The 7,637-nt window shown below is 37.3% G+C and overlaps 1 long non-coding RNA gene across 2 annotated transcripts; it reads right to left on the bottom strand.

Moving 5' to 3' along the window:
* Positions 1–125: 125 nt before the first annotated feature.
* Positions 126–4,882, bottom strand: LOC111946332 (uncharacterized). 2 transcript variants are annotated; one of them, XR_013650946.1, is made up of 6 exons: positions 4,719–4,881; positions 3,588–3,675; positions 3,277–3,426; positions 2,744–3,065; positions 1,058–1,190; positions 126–778 (listed from the first exon to the last, which is right to left on the bottom strand). It is a non-coding gene; the product is annotated as an uncharacterized LOC111946332 (long non-coding RNA). The 2 variants fall into 2 exon arrangements; XR_002872013.2 differs by having other exon boundaries at positions 2,744–3,426; positions 4,719–4,882.
* Between the last annotated feature and the right edge of the window lie 2,755 nt (positions 4,883–7,637).

Raw genomic sequence — 7,637 nt, 5'->3', positions numbered from 1 at the left:
GGTACCATAATGTACCTTTAAAAAAGGTACAAATTTGTTCTTTTAAGGGTACTGCCCCAGTGACAAGCCTTTTGTACCCTTTGATGGCAAATTTGTACCAGATACAGCACATTAAAAGACCAGTATACTGTTTATCACATTTATTAAACATTCAAAACAATTACAATTCTGACATTTCACAGTATGAATGTTTTAAGCTTCACAGCGTCACAACAGGATGCATATATTTACAATTATTAGCAATTTTACAATAATGAAAAATCTATATTTTTCCTTCAGTTCACATTGCATTCATTGTAACTATAACCTTAACATTTGATCAATTGTAAACAGCACATAGCACTTCAGTTACCATTTTTAAACCATGAAATAAAACTTGTGACATAACAAAAGAAGCACTAGACCTCATTTTAAGTACATCTTTCTACAGCATTCTACATTTTCTAAAAATAGATAATAAAAAAGTAAACTTAGAACCAAGTTTAAATGCATAATTTAAATAATAAAATGCATAAATGTGATAAGATAATATTGATACGAATTCTAAAAAGAAGAACTATAAAACACACTAAAGATTACCAAGGATTACGTTTATGTCAATACCTAGTAGATCCTCTGCAAGCATCTCTTCTCTTCTCTTGCTTCTTTGGAGACTTTGGCTAATGGAGCTTTTCTTTGAACAAGCTCAAGCACCTTTGGCACAATACTGGTAAACGCCGTCCTTGAAGCGCTGGCTTAACCTGACAGGTGATGGATGCATTCGGTCATCATCAAACAACTGAAAATAGAAAAAAATTAGAAAATTAATCATTCACTAACTAAAACAAACAAAAGACATAAAACATTCTAATATTCTTTGTTGCCATTTCCCTTTAGTGACCTCATTGTATAAATATTACTTGGCTTGAATGACTATATATTTATATATGGGTTTAGAAAATTACAATGTTTTTACAATTGAGTTAAAGCTGTTAATGGTCATTTTAGCAGATGTCTCAGCTTATATTGACATTCAAAATGTATTTTAAGCTGAGAACTGATTTAAAATGTCACTGACCCCTGAGGTTGTCTTCAAGAAAGGGTACTTCTTTAATACCGGGTATATCCTCTCGCACCTTGCTGTACTGGATATGCAGGACATTCACATGACCTTCAACGGATGATGCATCCTCACCAATGACAGCAACCACCTATTGGATCAAATTTAAAAGTCCATATTAATAATAAAAAATACAACTGCAAGCACTGATTACTGGGGTTAAAGCACTTTGAGATGATGTTTAAAGACAGTTTGTGCAGTCCTTCCAACCTAAAACTAACAGTGGTGAAACCAAAAAGGTGAGCAATATTGAAGCTTTCTGGCCATAGTTTAGATCAAGCTCAGACAAGTATGATGAAGATGTTACTGGATCTGTTTGTCTGCAAGTGGACGCATCAGAATAGAGCAGAGCAGAGGGACTCGGACCCACCTCATTTCATGTGTTGCGTCACAATAGAGAGCTTCCTCAAACTGCATTTATTTTGTCTGTTCCTGATTCATCCCAATTTGAGTGAATACTCAGATGTGCAGTTTTAAACGTTTTCTTTTAAACGTGCCCATCATGAGAAAAATACTGCGACATGTTAAAAATGGGGGACCCACTCCAATGAAAGTTATTTTTTAAAATGTAGCATTTTTATGATGACATATTGTTATAAGATTTAAGAATAAAACTGTGTTTCTGAATATTTATTTTCTCAAATTGGGATGAATCAGGAGCAGATGAAAAGATGTAATTTGAGAAAGCTTGTAGTTGTTACGTACAAGCTACATTTGGCAGGCCACAAGCTCCCTGCTCCGCCTGTCTTCATTCTCCTCGTCTGAGTTGGCATCTGGCTCACATCTATAAGGCTGGATAGCTCCAATATTGCACGCCAATTCTGTTGCTTGGGGGTTGTGAGGGACTGTAAGGTAACGGGAGCGTAAACAATGGCATGATGGGAAGTTAAGGCCGGTTAACTCTGCAAAACAGTCCTGTCAAGAACTTGAAGGTGAATTCCAATTGAACTACAGAAACCATGTCCCAGAAAACATTTTTCCCCCTCAAAAACTGCATAGTCAATGTCTGTCTTTGTATAATAATAAAAACAATAATGGATAGGATTTATCTGCGCTTTTCCAGATGCTCAAAGCGCTTACATTGTGTCCATTATTCATTCACTCCTCATTCATACTTGGTGATGATAAGCTATGGTTGTAGCCACAGCTGCCCTGGGGCAGACTGACAGAGGCGTGGCTGCCATTTCGCGCCTACGGCCCCTCTGACCATCACCGGGAGCATTCATGCACATTCACACACCAGTGGAGCCACACTGGAGGCAAGGAGGGTGAAGTGTCTTGCCCAAGGACAACATTTTTTGGCTGGTGGGAGCGGGGATCGAACCGCCAACCCTTCGGTCATTGGACGACCCGCTCAACCACCTGAGCCACTGTCGCCCGTTTAGTCAATATCTTGTTAATTATGCAGAGCTTTGTTGAGGGAAATACAGAAGAATTATATGAATTATATGTATGATGAGGACAGCATTCCAGAATGTATTCAATGTGTTGTGACTTACTCGGTGCAATCTGCTGTTTCCCTAGAAAACTTTAAACTAGTTTGGATGATCTGCCTTACTGCACTGTTTGACAACTAAACTGAATTGGAAAGACAGCCTGACTTTGAATGCTTGAAATGACTTTGTGAAAAGATTATTTACTTACTTTGGAAAGAGAGGTGTCTTCAAGTCTTCATTTGTTGTAGGACTGTGTTGTAATATTATGGTGTCATCTGAGTCCACTTCAGTATCTCCACTTGAACTGGTATTGCAGCTCTATGCAGGACAACTCGGCTGATCTGTCAAAGTATTAAAGCTTTCAGTTACTGTAATATTTAAATTAGTATGATAGCAAAAACAAAAAAAGTAAAAACAAAGATTTTTAAATACTGACCGACTTAACAGTTTAGCAGATTTATTATCTTGTCTAAGACAGCAATAGGATAAAAAACTCACTTATTTGCCCGTGTTTTGTTCTCCACACTATCCTGTCAAAGAAATCATTAACCCTTAGACTCCTATTGATGCAAATATACAATCAAAACTCTTCAGCTCAAAAATGTTCTTAATTTAGCATGTACTTTAAAAGGAAAAACTCAGATTATTTCCCTTGGAAATAAATTCAGGCATCAAAGGGGAATTTACCCAAAACCATTCAAAACAAAATAGATAAATTACAATTTAAAAGAAAAACTTCACCTTCTGGATTTGTATCTTCGGACAGACAAATCTCCAACACACCAAGGTTTGGGTTTTTCAACAGGAGATCAAAAACCTGCTCATCAACTTCTGTCTTTGAGTCATCAAACACTTTCAAGTCCAAGGTATGGATGTTGAACTTTTTGGCAGCTGTGAACACAGCAAAATTATGTTTAGAATACAGCACAGAGATTATCTTTAAATTAAAAAGCAATTAAAAAAATCTGTTTGCATTACAGCTGACAGTTTATCCACAAAGTTGACTGATTCCTGTAAAGAAAAATACTGGAAATTGTGATGTTTCCACTCACCGCATTCCCAAAAGGATTTGTAGGTCAGCTGACCTTCAAACCATTTTTTTTTGGCGTTCGACATGTTCACGCACAGCTTGCATCTTTCCTGGTGGGAAAAAAAATAATATATTACAAAAAAGAAAAAAACATTACAACACCAAAAGGTACCAACACAGCATTTATTAAGATCTAAGCCCTGTTCCAAATAAATGAATACATTTTAGTGATGGGAAATATACAGTTCACACTAGCTGCCACAGCAATGTTGCAGGATTTGCAGAACTGCTAAAAAAAAACATTGACGACATTGCACTGGCTTCTAAGGACCTACAGATTTATTTCTTGGAAGTTCATTAAAAAAAAATATTTTTTCCTGGTTTATAGATGAGTTTTTGGTATGGGAAATCGTGACGAGTATCTGGAATCACGGACCTCAATTTAAAAAAAATAATCTCTGCAGGAGAATGATCAAAATCAACAACACAGTGTAAACTTCGCTTGACCAACAATGAGCGATCATGACAACCTAAACCGTCTCTGTCACTGTCTTGCATTCGAGAAATGGTGGCTGCGCGCGCACAGCAGCTACGGCAGGCTGACATATTGGGAAGGACCGCCATACTGCGGTGTAAAAAAAATAAAACGTTATTGGACTCCTACACATTACAGATTAAAATGATTAACGCATTGAATTCGACGGACCTGATAAATATCAGTAGGAATTATGGAGCTGGTCGTTTCAAAAGTAGCTGGCTTCATTACTAAGAAAGACAGAAAGACAAAAAAAAAAGGGGGGGGGGGGGTAGGCAACAACAACCGGTGCATCAACGCCAGCGTACATCGGTAAAACGGCGACAGAATTATCTAGTGAAAAAAATGTATATATTTCAATGTATTTAACGGAACGCGGTACAACACCAATAAAAACAACAGCTTAATTCATTTAATGGCTGCATTTAGCTGAACTTCAAACGGCTGAGGCTAACCGTTAGCAAACTAACTCCTGCTCGTAGTTTGCAATCTCCTCACAGGCACATACACGGTGGAATAGCAGCATTCCACTACAAAAAAGTTATTCCTTACAGATAAAATAACCGAACCCGCTTAAAACAAGTTTCCAACTTATTTTTGAGCAATTAGCAGACTTACCTCAGTCACAGCCTCTATCTTCCTCCGGCCGCTGCGGGATAACAAAATGGCGGAAGAAACGAAACTTAAGAAAGTAGAGTGGGCGTGGTCTCGCTGGTTTACTCCAACATATTTCCTCTACGTTTTTACACCTACTTAAATAAAAATTGCTGATGGTAACTCCGAAAAAAGTACTCTCTCATTTTTCCTGTGTAGGTACAAAAGTTAAAGGTACTAATATGTACACTTAATGTAACGTAGTAACAGAGCAATTTACTTTTTTTATGAGAATGCATGATTAGAAAAAAAATAACTTAAATTAACAGCTCAAAGACTAGAAATTTAAATTGAACTTAGGCCAAGTTAAAGTACACCATATAAGGTTAAAAACATCAAATAATTTTGTCTACATTGTGCTTTTGCTCTAAATTAAATATAAGTATATTTTTACTTATATATAAGTAAAAAAAAAAAACAGGCTCACACTAATACATGTTTAAAATGTATTATCTTGATGCTCTGCACAATCAATAAAATATAATTTGCTTGTGTACTGTTCAGAACTAGTCATAAAAGATGTGTGGTCTCTTAAATATATTTGGTTATTTAAATAAATAACCAACAACGTATTAAATGATTTTGGGTGATGTTTCATACACTTTGAATTATTGCTTTTGTCACACAAGTGATTGTACCTTTGTTTGTGGAATAAAGGGTCCAAATATGGGCCCTCTGATGGTTGGAAACATATTTGTACCTTTTTTATCCTTAAATGGTACATATGAGTACCCTAAGGTGTAATTATGACTCACTTAGGGTACAAATTCACCATTTGTACCCTAAGTGTTCACAAACGTACCCCAACCGTACCCTTTTTTCTGACAGTGTATAACAGTAGATGATCAGATCAATCAAAAACAAAAAATATGAGGTAGTATTAATAACTTGTAACAACAAATACTTTTACTGTGGTGGCAATATGAAATTATGACACCTTAACAACAGCTTGGACTCTGTATGAGCATGTTACCACTAAATTGTTACATGTCGTGCCTTTGCACCTGCCCATCTTGATTTGGGAAGACCAAGTCAAGATTTTCACGTATGAGAAATTTCAACTTCTTGTAACCTCATGTCTGTCGCCTTCACCTCTTGTATCCTTTAGATTATGTATACCATTTAAAAATGACTGACTTGTTATGAACTGGCTTTGCCCTAAGACCATAAGACCAAAATGTTTCTTTCCTCCATCAGTCCTGATTGTTTTTCTCTCTCTTCTTGTCTTTCTCTCTCTGGCTTTCTTTATTGTTGTAAACATTTCCAGATGTTCAACTAAAATCCACTGACTGAATGACGCGCGATAATAAAAGCAATAGGCTTTAAACTAAATAATCACTCAAAAAAAAAAAATTCAAACTTTTGACAATATAAAAAGAAACAAAAACACAATCTAACCCACCATCACACACACTTTTCCCTACTTCTGCTCATAGGAACAACTTTTATCATTATTAAGTGCTGTTTCAGTCATAGGATAAAAACATTTTCAGTGTTGGTACATTAAAGAAATTATCAATGTCTGTCTGAAACAAAATCAGCACAAACAAGCTCCTTTATTTTTCTCATCATAATATTGAAATGGTAAATCTTGCTCAGTACAGTTGAAAGACATTTGTGACCATTTTAACTAGCCTGAATATTTCCAAGCCTATTTTTATCATTGCTGTATTGCATGTACCTGCTGTCTCAACCATTTAGAGAAACTTTTCTTCATTCCCACTACTTACTTGTCCTTCTCCCTCTTGCATTTTCTGTTCTGAGCTCACGATTGCTGTTTCTTTTGCCTCTCCATCTTCAGTGCCCCATCATCAGATGACGACTCAATTTAACCCTTGTGCTATCTTAGATGACCCCACCCTTACATTGACATGTTCTCCCTACTATGACAAAGGTGGATAAAGGTGGAAAGATTTCATGTAATCCATGGACACCAGTGAAGATCACAAATCATTGAAGAAAAAAGGTTCAGAGCACTTTCTAATGGGTCTAGATGACCCAACTCCCAATGTCAAAGTGCCTAGGATAGCACAAGGGTTACATAAAAACAGAGACGCGCTCCAGCGCGTTCTCGGGGTGACAGGCTGGAGCTCGCTCTCTGTGAAATAAGTCCTGAGTGAAGAAGGAGCAATGGGGGCGCCCAATCAGTTATGATGTGCTTCTGTTCCGATCAAATCATTTGAATGTGCACAAACAGCTGTGAAATTGAAAAAAAGGACTATAAATAATTTTCCCAACTTCGGTTTGGCGCCCCCTGTCGCCCTGCGCCCCTATGCGACGCATATGCTGTATACCCATTTTTGAGCCCTTTGGTTTGGAGGAGGAAGTCTGGATGAGCTTAGAAGAACATTTGAGATGTTCAGGACATGGATGATCTGTAAGTGCGACAAAGGAGTTCAAGTTTGAGGTGGGACTGCACAAAGGATAAGCAATGAGGATCTTCTGGTTTCTGTGATGATGGACAGACTGACAGATGAGGTTAGACAAGAATCTCTGTGGACCATTAAAGTTAGTAGATGACACTGATCTGTAGTGAGCAGGGAGTAGCTGGAGGAACATCTAGAGGTGGAGATTTGCTCTGGAAAGGAGAGGAATAAAGGTCAGCTGATTATCAGTGTGTAAATGAGAGGAAATCTAGAGGAACAATGAGGTTACAGCAGTGCTTCTCAATTATTTTTTGCCAGGCCCCCCCTAGGATAAATAAAATGTTTCACGCCCCCCCACCTAACCCTGCCCCTCCAACTACCCCCGCCAACTACCCCCCTCCCCCATCAATCTCCAAACTCGCCGCGGTAACTATAAATAAGGTCAGTATCTGTACAAATTATGTAAGTATACCTAAAACTGTATCCTTTATAACATTAAAAAAAGAAAAAAAGCAAT

The sequence above is a fragment of the Oryzias latipes genome, chromosome 18 (assembly GCF_053564925.1).
Source record: "Oryzias latipes strain Hd-rR chromosome 18, Olatipes_Hd-rR_3.1".
Classification (NCBI taxonomy): Eukaryota; Metazoa; Chordata; class Actinopteri; order Beloniformes; family Adrianichthyidae; genus Oryzias; species Oryzias latipes.
Note: the sequence above shows the minus strand (reverse complement) of the source record. Positions and strands in the feature narration are given on the sequence as shown.